The following is a 23,513-nucleotide window of genomic DNA, read 5'->3' as shown; positions in this document are numbered from 1 at the left end:
AGAGGTGATACTGTTCCCTCCTGGTTTGGAGGACTTTTATTGCTCTGCTTCTTGTGATCTGTCCTAGCTGAAGTTGCTCCTAGCCTAGCTGGTCCATCAGCACAGGCAATCCCCTTCTTCTGGGAACAAAACCTGCCTCTTTGCTACTGTCCCTGCCTGTAAATTGCACATGGTCACCTGCATGAGAAAATGCATAGCTTTGTAAGTTTGATAACGCAGTTCTCTACATATCTGCCCAGCATTTGTCCTCTGCATAAGGACACGTTGACTGCCTTTTGATATTTTCAAGTCAATCATTGAGATACTGAGTCCATCTATAACTACAATTTTGTTTGGCTTTTCTCCTTTGAAAATTTCGTGGATACTCTATATTCCTTTCCTGCCAAACACATTATTAAGTTACAGAGAAATAAGACAGAAATTGGAGGTCTATGCATAAGAAAGATGGCATAGACCCATATTGGTGTGTAATATATATATATGTATATAGAATGCCAGTATAAAAGAAAGAGCAGAAGTTCAGAATAGAAGTTTCTCCCTTGCAGTTTCCTTTATATTATAGTCCAAAGCTGAGGCCAGGAGAGAAATTAACACAAGAAACATGGGATGGATAGGAAAGCAGGTGGGAAAGGCAATGACATGAGAAGCACTGGTCAAGATGAGGCTGGACGGTGACTCTTCCTCTCTTCTGGCCTGCACAGGCCCTGAGATCTGCATGTGATGAGGAAGAGAGATGGCAGCCAGCCCCAGAAGCTGGGATCTGACACTAACACCAGGCTCTCATGGGCCTCTGGGGCTTCCGAATGAAAACAAGAAGTTTAGCAAGCGTCTACCATAAACCTCACTTAATCTCAAACTATTTCTTTCAGCATATGGAGTGCATTAAAAGAGTATAAAACCATTCTCAACGGAGGTTTACTGTGTATTATACAAAAATTGAATTGTCGTAATAGCAACTGCAGCCGACTACCACCTCTAAAGATGTGGCATAAATCTGAGTTTTAGTGCCCCATATAGTAAACACTTAGTGGGTAACATTGCACAGTCTGCACAAACAATGCTATGGAGCAGAGCTTCTCTGCTAAAACAAACACGTTGCCAATGATATACATTAGCAAATAGGAAGACCACACAAAATTACCAAAATTATATATTAAACAAAGCAGACCATTATTAGACATACAAATCTGAGTTGTTGTGAGATGTTGTTTCAGCTATAGCAGCATCATAAAATGATCTTAATAGCCTGTACAGTCATTTGGCTTGATTTAAAAATACACATTCCTTTGACATATATAGGAGTGGTGGACTGTTACAGTAATTACCTTAATCTGGCAATTGCCGTAAATAATTCTCCTTTTCAAGGATTTGAAGATGTTCCGAATAGTGACTCTACTTTGTTCTTACTGTAGCCTTTTTCTAGTTCTACAAGTCAATTATTCAGAATTTAAATGTGTCTAATGAATCTGCTATATAAATTGTATGTAATTGTATATAAATTATTAACTGCTGCTAGAAAGAGGAGAAATAGAAAAAAATGAAGACAACATGCAATTGTGGTCATGTCTCATATAATATCTAAGCGTACATTTTTTTGATTTTCCAAATTTGATGTCATTTTCCCACATTAAAAGGAGACCGAGATATCCTCATTCTTCTTGTATTGGACTGTGATAGAGTTAATTTTCTCCACAGTAGCTGGTACGGGGCTGTGCTTTGGATCCGTGCTGAGAGCAGCGCTGATAACGCGGGGCTGTTCTCGTTCCTGCCGAGCAGGGCTTGCGCAGCCCCAAGGGCTTTTCTGCCTCTCGCCCCCCACCAGCGAGCGGGCTGGGGGGGCACACGGGGCTGGGAGGGGGCACAGCCGGGACAGCTGACCCCAGCTGACCGGAGGGACATTCCATCCCACATGGCATCATGCTCAGCATGTAAAGCTGGGGGAAGGAGAAGGAAGGTGGGACATGTGGCATTATGGCATTTGTTTGCCCAAATAACCGTTACACAGGATGAAGCCCAGCTTTTCTGGAGAAGGCTGAACCCCTGCCTGTCCATGGGAAACGATGAACAAATTCCTTGTTTTGCTTTGCTTGCACATGTGGCTTTCACTTTACTTATTAAACTGTCTTTATCTCAACCTATGAGTTTTCTCACTTTTACTCTTCTGATTCTCTCCCCCGTCCCACCAGGAGGGAGTGAGTGAGCGGCTGCACGGGGCTTAGCTGCTGGCCAGGGTTAAACCATGACAGCAATATGTTTTTAACTTGTGATTTCTGCTGGAAATATACATAAAATCAAACATTCAGGTTTCTTTAAATTAACAAGTAAAGATAAACAGAGAAAAAGATTTTTCTTAGAAGTCTGATCAATGAAAAGAGAAAATATCACTGAATGCTAAGAAGAAAAATGTTGACACACACAATCAATCTTTTTTAATCCAGCAACAACTAAAAATTTCATTAATAGAATAATGAGGTAAAATAAATAAAAAATGTCACAGGGAAGAAATGCTTTAATATGAGGAAGAATCTTGCCATTTCATATCTGCAATACTAGAAACACTCCACTGTGTATATATGTAGTGATTCTGTAGACTATGAAAACAGTGACTCCTCTGTCATTTATGATCCATAAACTGTAAAGTGAAGTCTTTCTCATTTCTCAGATGACAAGTCATATTCGCTGTTTCAGTATTTCAATATCTGAGGTTGTGACCCACTGAAAAAACGTGGAGGAACATTATGAGGACTTGGCTCATGAGGAGGTACCTGAATGAATGAATGAATGAATGAATGAATTTGGAGTTCACACAAATGAATGAGGATCTTCTGAGCGTGGACCTAAGTCATGGGTAGGAGGACCCAACCTACAAAGATAAAAGTGAACATCACAATTACTACAAAGATTTGAGCCAATATTAGAAATAATAGAAGACATTATAACAAATAATCCATTTACTGCTCTGAGGATGACACCATTCTGGATCTACATGATAAGTTCTTGCATGCTAATACCTGGAAGAAGTTTCTGAGAATGCTCAATCTGAACTAGCTTCTGGGAGCTTAAGTAGACGGGCAAATATCAGTAAAATTAACCAGTGGAATTTATTCTCTTCTGAAACTTACTATACATTGAAAATAAACCATAATAATAATAATAAAATCCCCACTAAGCAAGAGGAATGGGGAATAGGAAGTTGACTGCAATGTCATGTAAAAGCTTTGTCTGAACTCTTCAACCAGATGTGCCCGGGATGGTTCCTGGGGAAGAGGGCAGCTGCCGTGAAATGGCCCATGTCTCTGCCAAATCCCCCCAGGCCTTGGGGCAAGGTGTCACACCTGACCTGTCTGACAGGAACCAAAGCTGTGCTAACTCCCAAAATGTGTCTAGGGATGGTTTGAGAGAGCAGGAGCTGGCACAGGCCAGCCTTGAGCTGGAGGAAACTCTGACAGCTCCAGTGCCTGGGAATGCTCCCTTGAACTGTTTAACTTCCTGATACTGACATAACGAGAGAGACAGTCCTAAAATAATAGCTGACTACGTGTGTGTATGAGAACTGTAACGAAATCTTGATGTCCAACATTTTTATCATATTTCTAAGTAAATCCTGCCGTCATTCCCTTGAACCACAGTCACCAAGGGCCTGGTCCTACAGATGGGGAGGATGAAGCTCTCAAGAGCAATTAAGCGAGCAGGTATTTGCAGTAATCAAAAAGTGTCAGCAGGATTAATACCCAGGCACCTCTGCTCACCATGCCAGCACGCTGGCATTGATAAGTCCACTCCTGATCGTGCTAGTACCTATTGTCCCCAGGGACAAGATGTCAGTAGCAAACCAGTGACACGCAGACAGCTCAGAGCTGCTGCGTGTCTCCTGCCGAGGCTGCCCGGAGCCCCTGCGCTGCCCGCAGCCCACCCGCCCAGCCCTGCTCCTGCCCACCCTCAGCTCATCCCACCGCTGCTGCAGGGCTCCTGGCGCCTCTCTGGCCAGCCAGTTGCATCTCCCATCACCCACCCTCTGCCTCTGCAGCTGGTTCCTGCTCTCCTGAACTCCCCATTACCCCTCCCTCACCAATTAGTCACGTCCTTCCTCCACGGTGCTTTTTGCCACAGACCAGTTTTCCCTCTGGCTCAGCCCCAGCCCCTTTGGGCAGCCAGTACACTTTTTGCCTTCAGTGTCGAGCCTCAGCCTTTCCAGAATCCTCGTTCCTCCCTTCTTCCTCTGGCCTTCAAGTCATCTCTGCTCCGGCACTGAGAAGCAGGAGAGCCCAGAACACCCATGAAAACCAAATCTGCCTTGGCTGGGTGTGCTGGGGGCTGTGACTCATGCTGAGGCACAGTGCCTTCCCAGTTGCTGAAGCAGCTTGAGTAAGACCAAAGAAAAAGAAATTCTTGGAAACTGTGCTGAGAAAATAAAAGTCTCCACCCAGCAAGAACAAAGCGCATTCTACCCCCCCCACCCCCCCAGGAATTTAACAACTGGCAAAATCCAGGCAGATTTATCACAGGCAGAAAAAGTGAGACTCAGAAGCAGGAAAGAGCTGTTGTGTCAAAATACGGTAGCGCCAGATTTGTCTCTTCTGCTGCCAGAAGTTTTAACACTGGTAAAACAACAGATTTCTCCAAGTCTTGTTCCCTGAAATGATAGAAACATTTAGGCAGTAACACTCAAAACAGACAGCCCCAGTAACAAATACAGCCTGAAGCAAAAACCCAGCATAGAAATGTTTTTTAACTGCACGGACACACTTCTGGAAGAAACTGAGAAAAAGCGTATATCGAACTGCCAACCCCAGCTGGCATATAAAAACATTCTCATAATGTAGGTTATATGAATTACCAGATCCAATCCGGTTTGATACTGAGTGGGTTATCTGGTTCAACACTACATTTGAAACATTTATACAAATGTTGGATACTCAATAAAATTCTGTCACTTTTTTTAGCTGATTCTCCCATACCAGTGCTGTAACATAGCCTAAAGCAATTGAAATGATTGACTAGCAAAATGTGCTAATAACTTTGATTAGCTTCATTTATTTGCATATAATTATTTGCTAATTTCTCTGCAGTAATTAGGACTGTGGCACATTGCTGACATGACTTTTTAAAATAAGAATGCTTTTAGTAATACTCAAACCTGTTTGTGATTCCAAGTGATGTTTTCGATAAAGAAAAATCACCTTCAGGAAAGATATTTCTGACACAAATATGTACTTCTAGATTTCAAGCAATCATTACAGAGAGGTTTTGCTATGAATGTAGATATTCAAAATCCAGAACACATTTCTCTTGAGGTTACATCTCAGTCAGGATAGATCACTGTTGCCAGTAAGGTAGGAGCTGTTGCCCAGGAAATACAGAAATGATCCAAAGTTCTCCACTCAAAGCCCCAAATAGGTTGGAAGAAAATACTGGCAGACAGTAATGCACTGCTGTATTTCCCCAATAAATGTATTTCAATTTGCTGCTCCACCTGTGGCATTTAAGTAAATTTACTGAGGTTAGTAAATTACTTACTAATTATGCATGTTGCATTTTGGTCAGCAATTCTCCCTGCCAAATCTTTGGTCCTTTTTGGGTGCTACTTATGATCATGCTACTCTAGTAAAAGTATTTAAATGATCTTTTTCTCTTTTGCCATCTTAAATTGCATCTATACTGTGCACTACTGGGTAATAGGCACTGAAATCTTTTTTATAGAGCTAGTCTGGATATTAGCGTCTTATCTCTCATTAACATCAGGTTAGCGTACAATTCAGAACCTGGTTTTGTGCCTATGTCCCTTCGAGACAGAAGAATAAAAGTCAAGGACAAAAAACCTGTTCTGAAAATCATGACTGGGCAAATGTAAACTTTTCTGAATGCTTTGCCAGCCACCTGACAATTTTAAATAGAAGACAGTGAGCAGGTGAAGAAAGCAATCAAAGTCAGCATTAATGCTGCTGCCTAAACAGTTTAGCTGTCTTTGCTCCATTTCTTCCACAGCTATTGCTGACTGTGACTACAGATAAGTTGAACAAGGATGGAGGTCACCAAAACAAGAAATGCCTTAATAATTAAGGGCTCAATATGTTTCACAAATGCACCTTCTTCTGTGTCTGCTGCCAAACAGCTGTGGGTCTGTGATATCTTGTAAAAATAAATTAAGGAACCTGAAAGGCTCTGCTCGTAATCTAAATGTGGAACTGGTGATGCAGAATGAGGATGAAACTACTAATTACTCTCCCCAAGCCCATACTTGCAACATAATCAAATCTGTCCACTGGGGCAATCTGCACTTAATCAATTGAAGTGTGATACAGCCTTGCACTTCATGATAACATGAAGCTAGAACTAAAAAAAGCCCTGTCATTGTTATAAGTGTATTTCCAAGGCACTGAATTATCAGGCTTTGCTCTCCAAAACAAGCCCCTTGACTTTTAATTACCTGCAGTAATGCTGCAAATGTTTGTTAAGGTCTGTGCATAGCTTACAGCTGAGCTTGCCTATGCCAGCAAGTCCTTCCTCTGCTGTCCTGGGACTGGTTTGCTGTTGGGATACCTTCTTTCAGCATGCTTCTCTGTTGTTAAAATGTGAAGTACTCTGCTTGTTTTAATGCAAATGATGACTTACCAAGTAGGGAAATGAAGCATGTTACTTTTTCCACATTGCTGTATCTTAAAGCCTGAAGAAAAGGCTAATCCTGGAAGAGAAAATATTTTTTTTCCTTTTGTAACTGAGACTATTCTGATAGCCGAAAACAAATGTATAATATCAGCAGCCATTTAAATGCTGTGTCTGGACAGATTGCAAAATTTTTTTGGATATGTATTCAGATCTCAGGGGAGCTCCTCTGCCTGTCTCATCAGTTGCTGGCAGTTTGAGAGGCAGGCTTTTCCTCAAAGATTCACTTGTCCTTCAGTTGTGGGGAAGTGAAATAGCATCTGCCTGGGGTTTTTTATGACTTCTACTTCCAGATGAAATGGAAATACAAGGACATGAAAAAGAGAGAAAGGTCTCAGCTTTCTGAATCTGTAACACTTTGGTTAGGAAATTCAGTGAAGAGTCAGTGTCACCTCTTGTTTATTCAGATGTGTGTATGCTGCCCTCATAACTGGTACTCCTACTCCATGCCCATTTCCATATTCCTTTCTAATCAGCATTTGAAACAGTCAAAATATTGGCAGAAAACACTTTGCTTTTGTTTGCCATTTCATTTTAAAAATTATTTAAGTCCCAAACTTAGATTTGGAAATGCTAAGCAAAGAAAAAAATCATAACAATGCTCTATTCTGAAATTCCCAAAACAGAGTTTAAGGATCATTCCTCTCCCTAAAGAGGCTGATAAAGTGGCTGTTTGTTCTGTTCAAAGATTGAAAAGAGAGATCAGACTGGGGCTGCAGGAGGTTGCCTGTGTATGGAAAGTCTCCTGGCCTAATGCTTGCAAGTTCCCATCACTCAGGACAGCTGTGGTGTCACCAGCTTGCTTCCCTTTGCTGGGTGCCTGATTTTTCTCCATTTTGGCTCTGGACACCACCCACTGTGGACATGGCTGTTGTCTTGACAAGCTGCAAAGAACAACTTACTTGCGTGTTACTGGCATTTCATCACTCCGAGGGATTCTTCAATACATATTCGTGTTGGTTCTTCATACTGCATCTTTAGTTACACACCTTGGGTTCTGAAGAGAGGATAGAGGAGCTAATCCGGTACTGTCAGTGGTGGAGAAATGAGGGCTCTGGCAAGAGGAGCAGCTCGGATTGGACTGGCTGTATTTTGCAGAAGGCAAAGTGCGCTGGATGAGTCCTCATCTGCTGTTCCAGGCAGGTAATTACTTGCACCTGTGTAAAGCCAGGGCACAAGCCCCAGTTCTCCCGCTGTACCGTGTCCTGCTCCACATGAACGTACATTACCGCATAAAATGCAAGAGGGAGCATTTGGCCTAATGACTGTGTTTCTGCTGAAAACAAAATCTGTCAAGTGATAAAGACAAAACACTGTACTGAAAAACCTTCACATTTTCTGTGTCAGTTCATTGTGAAGTCTGTCTCATAACGGAAGGAAGGCCACCAGTACGCCACTGCAGAAATGAGCAAACTACGTCAGCCAAGTCCAACACAGCCTGTGCTCTCAGAAAAATATTCTGCCAGTAAACAAAATATGAACACAAAAACATGACACAAAAAAACTTTTCTCCCTCCTATTTTGTCCTATCACCTTCTGTCAATCTTCAGACAAGCGAAACAATCTTTGCAATTTTTAAAAAAGAATATGATTCCTTGTGTGCTTCCTCCCATTGATCAGGAGGATATTAGAGGAGGTCAGCTGGCTCCTTGACTTTTTGTCAGCAAAAAAAGAACATCAGAATTACAAAAATGTCCATATTCAATCAAGTGTTCATTAGCATTCCGGGGAGTCAGTTCAATTAAAGAAAACTCTTATTTTGTCTGCCTCACTAGAGAAATGTGGACTAAAATTGGAATGTAAATGTGGCTGTATTTTATAATGATTTAATGTGACAATCTTCCTATTTGCAAATGGCCCAGCAAAGGGTCACAGTTTAACATCAATTCATAGAGTAAAACGCAAGTGCAAAAACATGTCAGAACAATTTTCAGGATGTTTTTCAATTATCTAGCAAAGGACACATGGAGATTTCTTATATTATTTCATTTTCCTGTGAGACTTTATGTGCTGCCAGTTCTGAACCACTAGTTGTTTGAACTCTTAAATTCCTGTTTGGGAAGTTTGCTAAAATGCTAGCAAGAAGCTCTAGCGAAGTTCCCCTTCATTTCCAAACCACTCTAGTTTCTTCCCACTGATGGGATAAATGGGCTGAGTGTTTTCAGCTGCATCTCAGATAAAGCTAACCAAAATCAGGCCCTTAAGGCTTTGATTTTCAGAGTGCTTGACACTGTAACTGAAGGTAAAGGAGCTGCTGGGGCACTGCATCCCTGAAAACTGGAAACAACACTGTCTTTCTGATGAGGATGGTCCTTGGGTTGTCAAACCTGCCTGGAGAAGGGAACGAGGTAGGATGACTTGGCACATACTGCTTAGAGCAGGTTTATGCTTTAATTCTGTCTGGAATTTGGCTGATCACAATTGAATGGGCTGTACACCCCCCCTGTGCAGTCAGGGTTAAGAAGGTGCTCTAGATACCCAGTGAATAGATAGAGAGGCTCTGCCCCCGTGGGGAGGTCAGGTGGTGGGGAGGTGCCTGGCAGCTGGCCAGTAGCAGCCTGGTTGCTGGCGTTCCCCCTTGCTTGGGGATGGGCTCCTGTGTGCACATGTATGCGTGTACCGGGCTCCTGTGTGCACAGGGGTCCTGACCTTGTGGCATGTGCACGTCTCCCAGCCAGGCCCTGCATGCCCACCCATAAGGAAAGCAGCACCTGCTCCATCATGCACCATGCAGGAAGCAACAGAAGCAAAGCAAAGCCAGGGATGTTTTGTAGCTCTTAATTTTGTCTCTGGAAAGACATTGAGAAGTGGTATTCCTAAGGTCTCTTTTTGTTGTTGTTGTTTTGCTTTTAAACCCCTCCAGATTACCCTGTCTTTATCAACCCCCAGGACAATGTGTATGGAGTTTTTTGCCAAGTTCCAATGTAGCCTGGTCTATTTAACAGCAAGATCTTGAAACTCTGTTTTTCAAAGAGCTGAGAACTTTTTTCTGTAGCTGAACATCACACAGAGTGGTGCCAAATGTGTCTCTCGGTCATGTCTGTTACTATGAGACCACTACAAAATCTCAGGCTTCCTGTACCTCTGCCATTGATGTGCCTATTCATATACACTTTGTTTCTCCCACCTAGGGTTCAAGGAAAGGACCAGGACTCACTGGCATCAATGCCAGCAATTACTACCACCCAGTATCACTGAAGTCGGTGGTAGCAAAGCTGGGTTCAAACTCTGAGCTCCATAACTGGCAGTCTGTGGTTACTGCAAAGTGACAAACCAAGACTTAAACCACCACCTTAGTATTTGATGTAGATAAAACCAAGGAGTATTGTGACTAAGACGAACTTCATTTGCATTTAAATCAGTATGCCAGGGTCAACACAACTGGCTGTCTTCAGCTGCCATGAAGGCTTGAGGACATGCTATGGTTAGACCTCGTGTTGAAGCACTGCTCCTCTTGTCAATTTGTTCACTTATTTCTTTCATAGCTGATCTTGCAGCTTTCAAGTGCGAAACTTCAAGGTGTCACTGAAAAAATATCATCATTTTCATAGTCCAATGGGGCTCTGTGCTCAGTATGTGTCAGTATGTCCCGTACCAAATAGATTTATTTTATTAGAATAAAAACCAGAAGTTTTTTATTAGCTGTCAGTCTTAGAAGCTGGAGTGTATTGATTAAGCACATGATAAAGTCTAAGCCTGTGCAGCCAAAATATTCATTCAATCTATTATCTTCTCTCTGATAGCAACCAACTGTTCACTGGGATGAGTACAAAGCCAGGGAAGCCATAAAACCCTTCCCCAGCATAATGTTGCAGCTTCTGGTGACCCACGGTTCCTGGGCTACACATTTTTCTTCATATTTAATCTTAGTCTTAATATTTAATAGAGCTGGATGGATTTTTTTTTTCTTGCCTTGATTTGATTAATCACTGTCTGAAGCCAGGGAAACTCTGGTGAAAGCCTATGGGAAGACTTTTCACAGCTGTCTGTGTGTTTTATTTCTGCTCTTTGTTTTGAATTTGCCATCTTCCAACTTCCTTTGATACTTTCTGGTTCTTGCATTAGAAAACACAATGAACACAACTTCCTTTGATACTTTCTGGTTCTTGCATTAGAAAACACAATGAACACAAGGCCCTTATTTATGTTCCCTATATGCTTGTAGTTTCATAGACCTTTCTTATAGCCTTGTTCACTTACCTCTTTTCAGACTGAAAAAGCCTAAAGCCTAATTATTTAATCATTTCTGATGCAGAAGCCATTTGATACCTCTGCCATTCTGGTATTCCACCTCTGAACCCTTTTTTTCAGACCTGCTATATGCTTTGGGGATGGGTGGACCAGAACTGCCCGCTGTATTCAAGGTGAGGGTGCCCCAAATCTGTGCAGTGTGTGATGACTTTCTTTTCCTTGTCTTTTCCTTTCCTAATAACTCCTAACACTCAATTCACTTTTTTATTACTCCTGAGCATTGAGCTGACACTTTCATATACTGCCTATTACATTTCCAAGATCTTATTCCTGAATGATAATGCTAATTCAAAGACTGCCACTGTGTATGTAAAGTTAGGATTGTTTTTCTCATGCATGCTACTTTACATTTATCTACTTTGAATTTCATCTGCCACTTAATCATCCAGTCTGCTTCCTGCAGTTCTCTCTCTCTCTTTTTTCTTTTTTAATGATTACACTGAAGAAACTCTTATCAACAGAAAACATTGCCATCTTACTATTGACCTCCTTTTCCAGGTAATTTAGAAGTGTAGGACAGGGCAGACCTATCACATACCCCAGTAAGACTCTATTGGTACTGCCCCAGCATTGAGAAAATTGGTTGTTTATTCCTACCCCTCATTTCCTAAACCTTAACTCTTTATTTATCCCTGAAAGGAATCCCTTTCCTACCCTGTGGTAGCACAGGTTTTGAAGTTTTTGGTGAAGGATGTTGTCAAACACTTTTCAGGAATCCTGGCAGATTAAATCTCAATTATTATGTGTAGGATGGGGTGGGAATTGCTCGTTCACTGGATCTTCTTGTACATGAACTAGGGGACATTGAAGGATGCTACCAGAAGGCATACTTAGAACAAAACCAGCAAAGTGAATCTTCATGCAATGTGTAGTTAAGTTTCAAAATTCATTGCCACATGTAACGTGGATAGTATTTGTGGATTCGAGGGACAGACTGGGCCAGTTCACAGGTGACAAATCCATTGGAGGTTACTAAATGCATAGAAACAAAGGCTGCCTAAAGGAGTCCATGAAACTCAAAATGCTTGGAAGCCCTGTACTCATGAGGAGCATTCTGTACATCTGCCCTGGTCATCTTCGCTTTCCCAGGCATTCACTTTTGGAGACAGGTTTCTTAGCAAACCCAGCACAGTCATTCTTTTGCTTTTTTGCGCACATGTTTTTAATTGGATCTCTTCTTGGATGCCTTCAAAGAACTCTGCCTGGTTTGCAAGGCGTGACTCCCCTTTTTGAAAGCTGCTTCTCCAGGGTACTACACTTTCTCAGTATCTGCTAATTTAGTTCCTACCAATTCCTCCAATACAGTTGTCAAACTAGTAAGTGCTACAGCTCCTAGACTGTAGCTCTCCAGATACACCTTGCAACTGCTAAAAATCTGTCATCACATTTGCCATCCTCCATTCCTGCAGTGCAATGGCAGCTCTAAATGCCTTGCAGCTTTCTTTAGTAGGTCAGCTTTTAAATCATCCGGGCCTGACAATTTGTTACCTTAATTTTGACAATTTCTTCTATAGATTCTTCTAATGAACTCTCTCTAAAATAGTTCTTCTGATGTATCACCTCTGATGTATGAAGAAGGGTTCCAGCCCAGAAATTTCCCTAAATGCCTTCAAGGCTGCAAAAAATCATTTAATTTTCCTCCTTTGCTTTATCTTCTCTGAGAATTCCTTTTGTATTTTGATCAATTAATAGGCCTACAAACTCTATAGCTTCCTGCTCCTGATGTGTTTGAAGAAATGATTAATTATGAGGTTCTTATGCCTTCTGAAAACTGTTCTTCAAACTCTTTTTTACTGGCCTGAAACCAGGAACAAGGGAAGTTTTGCTGAAGGCATTCATTTTGATCTTTTTTTTTTTTGTATTTGTACTTCAGCAAAGAAAGGAAAATTCTTATTGATTTTCATAATCATGCACATATATGGATTTGTAACTGCATATAATTTTACACCAAATTTTTTCCTCTTTTGACCCTATATATATATTTATTCCAGCAGTTACATACTGTTACCTGCTGTTTTCTGTAACAACATTTTTACATTTTCTCTAACACATCAGTATACACCAAATAACTAGATACCTTTTTTCCTTGTGATTGTGCCAAGTTGCTTCTGGATGGAAAGTGGATTTCAATTTAAATTGCACAAAAGCAGTATTTTGGTGTTCTCTTTCTTTAGCCAAATAAACTGTTCTGATGCCTTTCCATTCATTTGCTTATGCCTGGCTGATTTGCAGCTCACTTTATGCTTAAGCCAGTTGGTTGCTCCATTGTTCTTCTGCAGACACTTTTCCACCCCTGTATGGGCTTCTATCTGCTATTTGCTGTTGAACTTTATGTACTTCTGGTTTGGTACTTGCCTAGTCCCCGGTCAGTATGACTATTTCTGGTCATTAGTATCTCCTTTTTTTGTTCATGTGTTTGTATGTTTGTAAATTTGCCACTCCGTTCAACTTTCGATATAAAGGACGTTGTGAATTAAGATAATTTCTTGACTCTTGTTCTGTCTAAGGATCATGTTGTGGTTGGGCTTCTGTTCTGCCTGCTGATGGCAATAGTTCTGTGTTGTTGTAGAGCTTCACCTTTGTACATGTTGCTTCCTGGCTTACCTGAAATGTTTATATTCCCAGAAACTTTCCCTGTTCATACCTTTATTTCTGCTAATTTCTTGTTATTCACAATGTAAGTAAGTTTCCCAGAATTCCATATTTGCTTTTGGTTATTCGCAGTCATTGAAATATTGCCAAAGTTGGCTTTACTGTTAAAGGATGTTGTCTTCCCTATTACTCCAGGCTTGGGAGGTTTGTCTGTATGTGCACAGAAACTGGGAGGAGGGTTAAGTCGGTAGCAAAACATGGGTCTTCATGCTTCAGTGAAGGAACTTCACCTTTCAGTGCCATGAATGTCACAGTGCCCTCTGCCCAGGGCTGCCTTACAGGCCTGTCCATGGGCAGCCCATAAACCTCTGGCAATAGCACACAAACTTGTTACTTTTCACTCCTGTTGCACTCCTTTTTTTACTCCTGATTTTCTCCTGGCTGCCAGCATCTGCCCCCTCACTACAGGACTACCACTTCTAGCTAATTCTAACTCTTTTGAGATACATGTTCCATGAAGTGTCTCGTAAATTTCTATTATTGGAGAACTTGTGCATTTCCAGGATTCTTAATGACATACATTTTTGTGAAGTATATGATTTCCCTTCTCTGAAACCTGTTTGCTCTTAACTACTTGCCGGTGTCTGATTTCATTCACCATAATATCACCTGCATTAACACTTTCTGGCACTGACACTAACAAATACTCTTTTTCTTGTCTTTCAGATTGCCATTCTTTTGGCAGTTTGACAGTAAAATCAGCTTTGACATTAGCAGAAGTAAGGTACCTGGCCTGTTGGGCACATCTAAAATTTTCACCATAATTCTGTAGTTTTAGTTGCCTAAATGTATCTAAGACTTTGGCCCCTACATTTTTCGAATTAGTGAATTCCATATCCTCCCATCTGGTTTTATTTACTTCGTTAGAAGGAGAAAACACTAAGCCATTTTTTTTTCTTAAAAGCAAATGCATCTAATGTAAATAATGAAGTACAGTTTAAATACTTACCCACATTTTCAATTAAGCAATTATGTATTTGCCAATAAAAACCTCAAAACAACTGTGTTAGAAATTAAGCATGGATCTGAGTGTCAGAATGAGATTTCTAACTTTTTTATACCCACTGGCTGTTGGGATTCTGTTGAACTTAAAGGTTCTTGAGTCAAGATGTTTCTAAAAATAAATTTGGAGAAGTTTAGGAGCGTGCTTTGAAATGTGTGACAACAGAACGCACTGAAGAAACATTAGATATACTGCCTTTACTCCTTCCCTTCCACTGCCCGTGGATGTGCTACGCAGAGCTCAGGAGACCTGCGCTTCTATAAAATGACAGGGGGGGATACTGCCCATACAACAGTTCAAACATTGTTCTGTATGGTCTGAGAATCTCTGCTGGTTGCCTCTTAAGGCTAAGCATGTTTGCTCCTTTGCCTTTGTAACTGGCTATGGAGGAAGTGGTTTTGCTTTGCTCAATTGGTAAGCTTAGCGGTGCCTATGCCTGGCAGTAAAAAACTCCCACAATAAACAAAACCTGTTTGAAGGAACTAGCTTGAGTGCTTATCCATCGAGTGTTGATTGAAAAACAAACCAAACTGGTGTAAAACACAATCACCACCTCTGCAAGGCAGACGCTTCAAGGTCAGTCGCTTATCTGAAGCAGGAGAGTGCTGTTGAGCTCCATCTCTCAGAGATGCAGCCCACTTTCATCTTGGCTTGTTGTCCAGCCCCTCTTCTAGTGCTCCTTTCCCCTTTGGAAATCTTTCGCTTGCTCCTAGAGTGCCAACTGTCGGAGCAGCTCAGTCTCAGCTGGGAGACATCTCCTCCTGCCAAGACCCCGCTCAGCATAATGTTTTCTGACAGGGGGAAGCTGCTTGTGACTCCCTCCAGACTTAGCCATGCTGTTCTGCTCATCTGCATAGAGCATCCCATGCAGTCATTTTCAGATTATTAGTTAGCTATTCCTACAGCATGATCATTCTTGGACTGTGGATGAGCTTTCTTTTATTGCTTTGTTCTTCAGTGTGTGTGATGCAGCCTGAAAGGTCCAGGGTCCCGCTAACCTGGGATTCGTACAAATCTTTAATGAGAGGCAGTTCCCTGCTATGCAGTTTACCATCTGCAAATGTCCTATGATATACGATGAAAACCAATCTACAGAGTATAAGCAAAAGGATTTAATTGAATGTCATATCTGCAAACGCCAAAGGGCAAAATCCTGGCCTCATGGAAGTCACTGGACAAGCTCCCATCAGCTTCATCAGCGCCAGGCTTTTACCAAGAGTCTTTGCTGTGCAGGCATTTGTATTCTGTTCATGTTGACCTATTTCAGGTTGAAATTCTGTTTAGCACTGCTCGCTAAGCCATAGGGTTTGCTGGTAAACCTTAACATGTTTCACCAATGCAAGCTGACAAGGGCACGACATCATTAGCCAAGTTTCACATCCTGCTGACCTTGCCATCATGGCTTAATCTGCTGGGGTCTGTCATCCCTAATGGTTTGGTCTGACAGTGCTTCACTGCACTTGTTGTGTATTCACCTGCTGCAGTCTGTTAAGAAAATGTGGATATGCAGGTGGTGTTCTATGTATCCTAAGACACATGAATTATAACAAAGTTTAGTGATACTTTAGGTAGTTTGCTGGACTAGCATATTGGCAGCTCTGCTTTGTCTTGTTTTCTGGTATTTGAATTACAGATTTTCAAAGCCTGGTATTATGTGAATTGTGGCACACTGAAATAAGCAGGTTGTGAGAAAACTTGGTATTTCCACTCAGAGGGTGATTTATTATATTTGCACATCTATTGTGTTTGTCTTTCAAATTTTCACACTGTTTTATAGGCATCATTACCCTGATATTTAATTTTAATAGACAGAAACAATGTTTCACACTGACAGGTTTGACCAGAAACCATTGTCTTCACTGGTTCAGCGCCCCTATGCCAGGAGAAGGAAGAGTGAGTGCCACATTTCCAGTATAGAGCTGAAGTATTGCAGGACTGCTCTGCAGATGAAGCTCCAAGCAGCTTACCTTCCACTAGGAAAAACAGGAGCAAGTACCATAAATTCCAGAGCATCATGTGTACTCTTCTCTACATCCCATAAAAAGTTAAAAACAAAACAAACCAACCAACCAAAGAAAACCAGAAAAGAGAAGGATCAGCACCACCTAAACTAAATGATTTGGGCAGCTGGGGGAAAAGAGGGAACATATGGATCTGTACCTCAGGTACTTTGATTTGAAACATCTCTCCACATTCCAAGGTACCCCCTCTAGTCCTACCCAACAAGCTACATCGTGGGAAGGAGAGTGAGCATCTTACTGCATAAAAGAAGAACTAAGCTTTACAGCTATTTTGCTGAACGTAAATTTATTCCATTAAGAAATTGTCTGTGTGGGGGAGTTATTGCAGAATAAATTTTGGGGGTGAATTTAAAGTGCAACATCCAGTCTGTACTTGCTCCTAGTGTGGATTAAGTTAAACACACAGAGACACTTTCACTATGGATTAAGAATGTCCGCCTGAAGAGTTAGTATGCAATAACTATTCCAAGCTATTTCCACAGGTAGACAAGCCTAAACATCTGATAAATAGGCCTATTACTTTTTCTCTTAACCAATTAAGTACTTATTTTAGAAGGATAAAATGAATTATCACATAACTATTTCACTTCAATATGTCTTACTTAGTACCTTAATGTCAGAAAAGGCAAACTACTGTCCACAGGTTGGAAAGAAAGGTATTAGTGTTTTGCATATACAAGCTTAGAGATGTCTCTAGACCTTATTATCTTTTGGGTGAGGGTTATGATGCATTGTTGTTTTTTCAACACTTCACATTTATTTCACAAAATAAATCACATAATGGACTGTCATAATAGCCCCAGTAGCATGACAGGAAAAAAGAATTGGTAGAGCTACACTTCAGTGCACAGTGAAATAGCTAACAATTTGTTAAATATCCCATGAGTGGATTAAATAGGCATATGATCAGTTACGCGGCTGCCAAGCCACAGCAGGAACCAATTAGAATTCACCAAAAATAATGTAGATGAAAACTGATGAATCTATCAAAACCTAATTAAATTTATGGAAAAAAGCAAACATCTCATTGACAGATGATACAACCAACAGGTTTCTCTGTAAACAGCCTGCAAAGGATGGCCGCTGAAAGCAGCACTGCGCAGTTTAATCCCGTTTGGAGAGCACTGGGTCCTTTCGCGTTTAATCTTTCTGTACCAGTTTTGGGTAAATTGGTCCCATAGAAGGGAGTCAGTCACACATGAAGTCATCCAGCAACTTGTAACTATTGTTAATTATTTCATGGCCTGTCTTACGTGAAACACATAAGAGTCTGGGGAGAAGGGATCTGAACGGAGAAGAGAAATGCTGTAGACTGGGAGCTCTTTAAGGATCTGATTTTTTAATCAGGAACTAGAAAAGCTGGGGAATACAGTTGTTGGAGGTAGAGCTCTTTAATCTGGAGGCATATTCTACAATATAATTTGGGGGCAGGGTATTGTTTTTATTGGGTATTAAGTCAGCAAATGGTGAAGCAAGCCTATGGGGGAACGAGCACGGAGATACCAGTAACAAACCCCAGGAGGCATCAAGGCAAGATGCCCCTAAGTCAGAGCTTTCAGCTCCAGTAAATAGACCGGCTGTCTTCAGAACAGAAAGACGTGGACTTGAATGGTTATTCGCATTGAAACCCTGCAATGAATTTGCCAGGAACAGGGCTGCTGATCATCTTACCCCAGCAATGTCAGGACAGATATTTCTAAAATGTCCCTTACGCTCCAATTTTTTCTCAGATTCCTGCACTGTTCATTCTCCCACAAAACTGTTGTACATTGTGGACTCTAACCTGAGGTTTCTTTTAACTTCAGTTTTCCTAGTGCACTGATGCTTTTGTGCCGTATGTGTTTTGTATGACTAATCAATACAACAAAGATACAGCTGAATATTACTTACGATGTGGATCCCTCCCTCCCCCCCCTCCAGTATTCAGAAGTAAAGCTTTCAGCTGCCAACAGAAGAAAGATGATATACGCTTCTCCTCTGTACCTGTGCTTCTTTTTGGTGGCCACCTGGGAAAGTGCTAGGACAATGTCTGATTCATCTCTCTTGAAACTGGGAAGTTAGCAATGGCTTTCCTTTTTTCTTTTCCCCAAATTGAAGACAAGTGACCTTAATACAGGTAATATTTTTCCAACCCAAAGAGTCTGAATATTTACAGGCTAGGTATCTAAAAATATCAAAATACAGAAGTGTTTATGTTCTGTCATCACTGCTTTAATGTTAACGTTAGCCAAATTCTTGTGTTACATAAAGATGTCTGAATTACCTTGTATAAAATATTCTTACAGTCTAAGGAGACGTTTTAAAATAAGCCTGTCTTAATGCATAGATTCATGATACAAAGATCTGTTTACTTTCTTTGAAAAGAAGCAGTCACATGCCTCATTTTTCTGATTTTTCTCTCTTAATATTTAAGTTATTCTTTGAAATGAGGCAAAACTAGAATTGGACTGTAAGATCTGAAGTAATTTAGGTTTTTGAATTAACTTTAATTAAAGTTTAAAAAAAGAAAAAAAAGAAAAGGCAAATGGGGAAAATCCCCAACTGCAGATAGGAATCACGATGGTTTATTCAATCCACTGTTCTGTTTCTTCTAACTAGGAGCTACCTTCCCGATATGAGCACTGGGCTGTGTGATGAGGTCTCAGCATGAACCAGAGGAGTTTCCCTGAGGCTGGTGGCTGTAGGTCAGAGTGAGATGATGCATTTGCTGCAGCCACATTTAGCTGTTTGGGTTTTTTTTGGGGGTGGGGAGTGGGGGATGGAGTTTTTTTGGGTGTCTGTGGGTTTGTTGTTTTTTTTTGAGGGGGTAGGTGGGTTTTTTTTGGGCAGAGGGGTGTTTGTTTGGGGGTGGGGAGGGGTAAAAAGCAGGAGAAGCAGCCCACAGGGCCCTGAGGAGGCACCAAAGGACACGTTGTGGCTTTGGGCACAGTACTTGCTGTTGGTGGCTTCTGTGGTGCTCTGGGGGAGGAGGAGATTTTGAGCATGCCTACCCCGGGCAGCACCGTGTGTGTCAGCACAGTGGGCTACAAAAATGACACACTGGGTCATACAAACAAATGATATCCTATGCAGCTTCTCACCATGCTTAAATAGCTGTGTGTGAGCTTCCTGTGGAAACTACCCAGCAGACAAGCTGTGAATGTGTAACACTTTCTCAGCACTTAACAATACACCACCTCAGAGCCAAGGAGGATTGCCAGTTTTCCTCCTTGTTCAGACCAGTCCCAAACCATAAATAAGCACCTTACACTGCTGCGAGAAGCACCTCAAGGACCAGGACAAATTGGCTTTTGCTCAGGACATGACAAAATGCAGGAGCACGATCCCTCACTAGTAGTTTCTGACTGGTCGATTTTTTTAGGAGGGCTGGGTAGCCAAGGCTAACAGAAGCATCAGAGATCCTCTGAAAATGGAGCTGTTTGCTCCTGCACCTGAGACCCCAAGTTCCTCCTGACTAATCATAGCATCTGTCCAACTCTGTCCAGATGTAAAGGATAGCCTACTTCTCTGTAACAAGGGATTAGATAAAGATTTGATGTGATTATTTTACAGCACCAAGCTAATTGCTAATGCCTTGTTTTCCTTGATGTATTTTGAATTTCTGAATATATGAAACAGAAATGTCAGACATTTGCGTTATTACAACTCGACTGGACCTTAAAATATTTTTTTCACATAAATATGAACTTATAGGACACTACTAAAAATATGTCGTTTCCAAATCCAAGGGTTAAATTCCATGCTTTGCTCCTAAAGAGTGTGGCTTAGAAGGACTGTAAGAAAACCCTTCTAGACCCCTTTGAAACATTTGAAACCTTTCCTGCTGGGGCTGGTGTGGGGAGGTGAATAAGGGCTAAGGCAGCAACTGAAATATGTTTGTGTCTTGTGGTAGATTTCATATAAGATGCTGCCAATGTGTCTTACATTTATCTCTGGCCAAAATTGTTAATAGTTCTTGAAGACTTTGCAGTTTATCTTGTTAATGTAACCCTCCTATTTTTTATTATCAGCAAAGTGGATCTCAAAGCAACAACACTGCATGCTAATAATATTCAGCTGATGCTTATTAAAAAACATATAGCTTTGTTATCTATTTGCAAAAATAAGCAGGACCAGCTTGGTACACGCACAAATGTTAAAATAGGAAATTTCAAGAAGTCTCCTTGATAGAGGCACTGCATGGTAAGGTATAAGAATGTAATACAGGGCATCTTTAAATGAGATGGAAATTGTTTATTTTTGAAAATTGCTGGATTGTACTCCTGATAGGGAGCTTGATTCGTACCCAATAACATCAATAAAACTATAGTCATTGGCTTTGTTGGAAGCACGCTCAAACATTATTTGTTGCTGGTTTTACATGTGCGAATAATTTTGGACTTAATTTTCAAATGTACTAAGCACACTCCCATAAACCATTGATTTCAAGTAACGCTTTGGGTGCTTGGCACTTCAAAAAATGAGGCTTTGTTATCTACACATTCAGTCAAATTGATAATCCACATTGGAAATAATGGACTAAGCAAACAGAATCTGCAAATAAATTGGAAACACTGAACTAGTGTGTCTCCTGATGGCTGTGGAGAGGTGCCTTATCTAACCAGTCTGATCCATTTTGTCACCTTCTCTGACAACGGGCTTCCAGGCGTAGGCTGCCCTGCACAGCAGGAGCCTTCTGCTAATGCACTTTATGTCACCCAAAAATATACTCAGTGCTTGAAACAAGCATTATTAATAAGCACCGGCACATCTCAGGGGTGGTATTCATCTTAGCATTATCCTTGTATAAATCTTTTTACTCTTTTTGTGATACATTTTCATGATATTAACATTTTTATATGGCTGGAAAGAGAAGAAAATCCCTGAATTTCACTCTGTGAACTCAAATCCTAAAGTGGCCAGTGCAGAAACTGCATAAAATCGGATAATCTAATTACAGAAAGAACTAGATGGGTAACTGAGTTGGCAAAGACACTCAGCTTTTACGTAATTGGCTCAAATACGTTCCAAGTCAGTAGGGTCAGCAAGGCTTTACTGCCTGAAAGTTGCTTTGCAAAACCTGTGAAATAAAATGCTCATCTGTCACGTTAGGGACGTTGCCCACTGCAGGAAAAATACCAACGTGTGTAATGATGGCTGGTATCATGGAAAAACTGTCAGGATTAAAACCAGAGGCAGCCAAATGAGAAATGGGGTTTCAGGTACTTTAAAGGAGCCTAAAAGATCTGGTGTCAAATGATGATTGGCCTCACTACCCTAACGGAACAACCAGTATTTGGACACCTGTATAGAGAGCAATAAACATGTTTTGTTGATTTATATATATAAAAAATAATAAATTATATTTCAGCAAAAATGTGTGCATTTTTAATGAACTCTAGATTGGAATAAATATTCCTTATTTTTAATGTTATAGACTGAAGTTCCAAAACCAGCATCTCCAAATATTGCTGAATAATGTCCTAAACCAAACTTTGGCTAAACAATTTCTGTAAGAGCTTTTAATTCTGTATTTTAAAATATGAATAAATCTATTGGTATAATAATAAATGGAGAAATTAGATGGAGGCTTAATAAGGAAAGCTGAAAAGACATGAAGTTTAGAGTAAAGCCATATTTATTTTTCCTGGTTGTTCTGGTATATTAAGCTACAGAGCAGAGAAAAGCTAAGCCAATACTATATCAATAAAGGTTAAATAGAGACAAGTTACCAAGTAGCAACAGAGAATAAGTGAGTAAAAGGGATGGAACCTGGCAAAATACAGCAACATGTGTCTTCAAGTTAAAATGAAAGCAAAGCTTTCACATATGTATAATTTCCCAAAATATTCTGCAATGGTAAAGAGTTTGTCATTGTCTGTGTGTAATGTTGGGACAAAAGTTACTTAGAAACGGGTTTTGATTTTCAGAAGTGCGTGCAGTGGAGATGTACAACTTCTCAATTTCTTATTGTTGCTTTGCTCTTACTGTACAGAGAAAGGAAGCAAAATCCTTTGAATATTGAATATGCAGCTATAAGTCTTTCTGCAGGCCATTTGGCACCCTTGCAGCTGCGAGGGAATCACATGGAGACCCAGGTAAGTCTGGCTGAAACAGACTGCTCAGCAGGGACTTTGGGACTTCTCCATTTGAGCGCTCCTAAGCTACAGGATCATTTTCCCTCTCGTTTTTGCTGTTGCTGTCCCACACACAGGGATGGGGAAAGTTCAGGTTGGATTTCACTTTGTTGTGTGTCCCATAGAGTAAGAAATAACATTCCTGGGTCCACTGCTTCCCAATGATACAAGGGTGGCCAGGGCTTTAGTTTCCACCAAAATGTGTGATGATGGTAATGAAGAACTGAAGGTATCCTATCGCCTGTAGCAATTACAGCTTTTGTATTGAAGCTTTTACATCAGCGATATCTATTAGGCACAGATCGTTTTAACAGCAGTTATCACCTATATGTAGCCATTGCTTTCCTGTTTCTTACCTGCCTCATATGTTTAACAAAAGCTGTCCATATTTATAAAAGTTCCTGCTGAGAAAGTCTTGCTTAGCCATGACGTGAATAACAACCTCAGACCTGAGTCTGTGCTTGGAACAAATGTTTTCCTTAGTGGAAGTTCTCCTCAGACTAGGTAGCGGATAAGCAATAGAATTTGGACAGATAGGGGTTTTTTTCGGTTTTCTGTAAGAACATCACCTCCTGTTGTGTTATTTTTTTCTTCCTTCAACAGTAGAAAAGATATTTTTAGGGGAAAAGTCACTGATAGCATCCAAGTAATCTAGCAGGTCACAAAATTCTGAAGAAATACAGTATTTGCATGATTTTTAGTAGTCCCGTAGGAATGTTTGACTGAATTTGCGATGCACGGTATAGCAACGAATACGTCTGTGTCTGGAAAAGATTTTGAAACGGCAGAGCGCTACCCTAGACAACA

Source organism: Falco punctatus (assembly GCF_963210335.1).
Source record: "Falco punctatus genome assembly, chromosome: 4".
NCBI classification, from domain to species: domain Eukaryota; kingdom Metazoa; phylum Chordata; class Aves; order Falconiformes; family Falconidae; genus Falco; species Falco punctatus.
Note: the sequence above shows the minus strand (reverse complement) of the source record.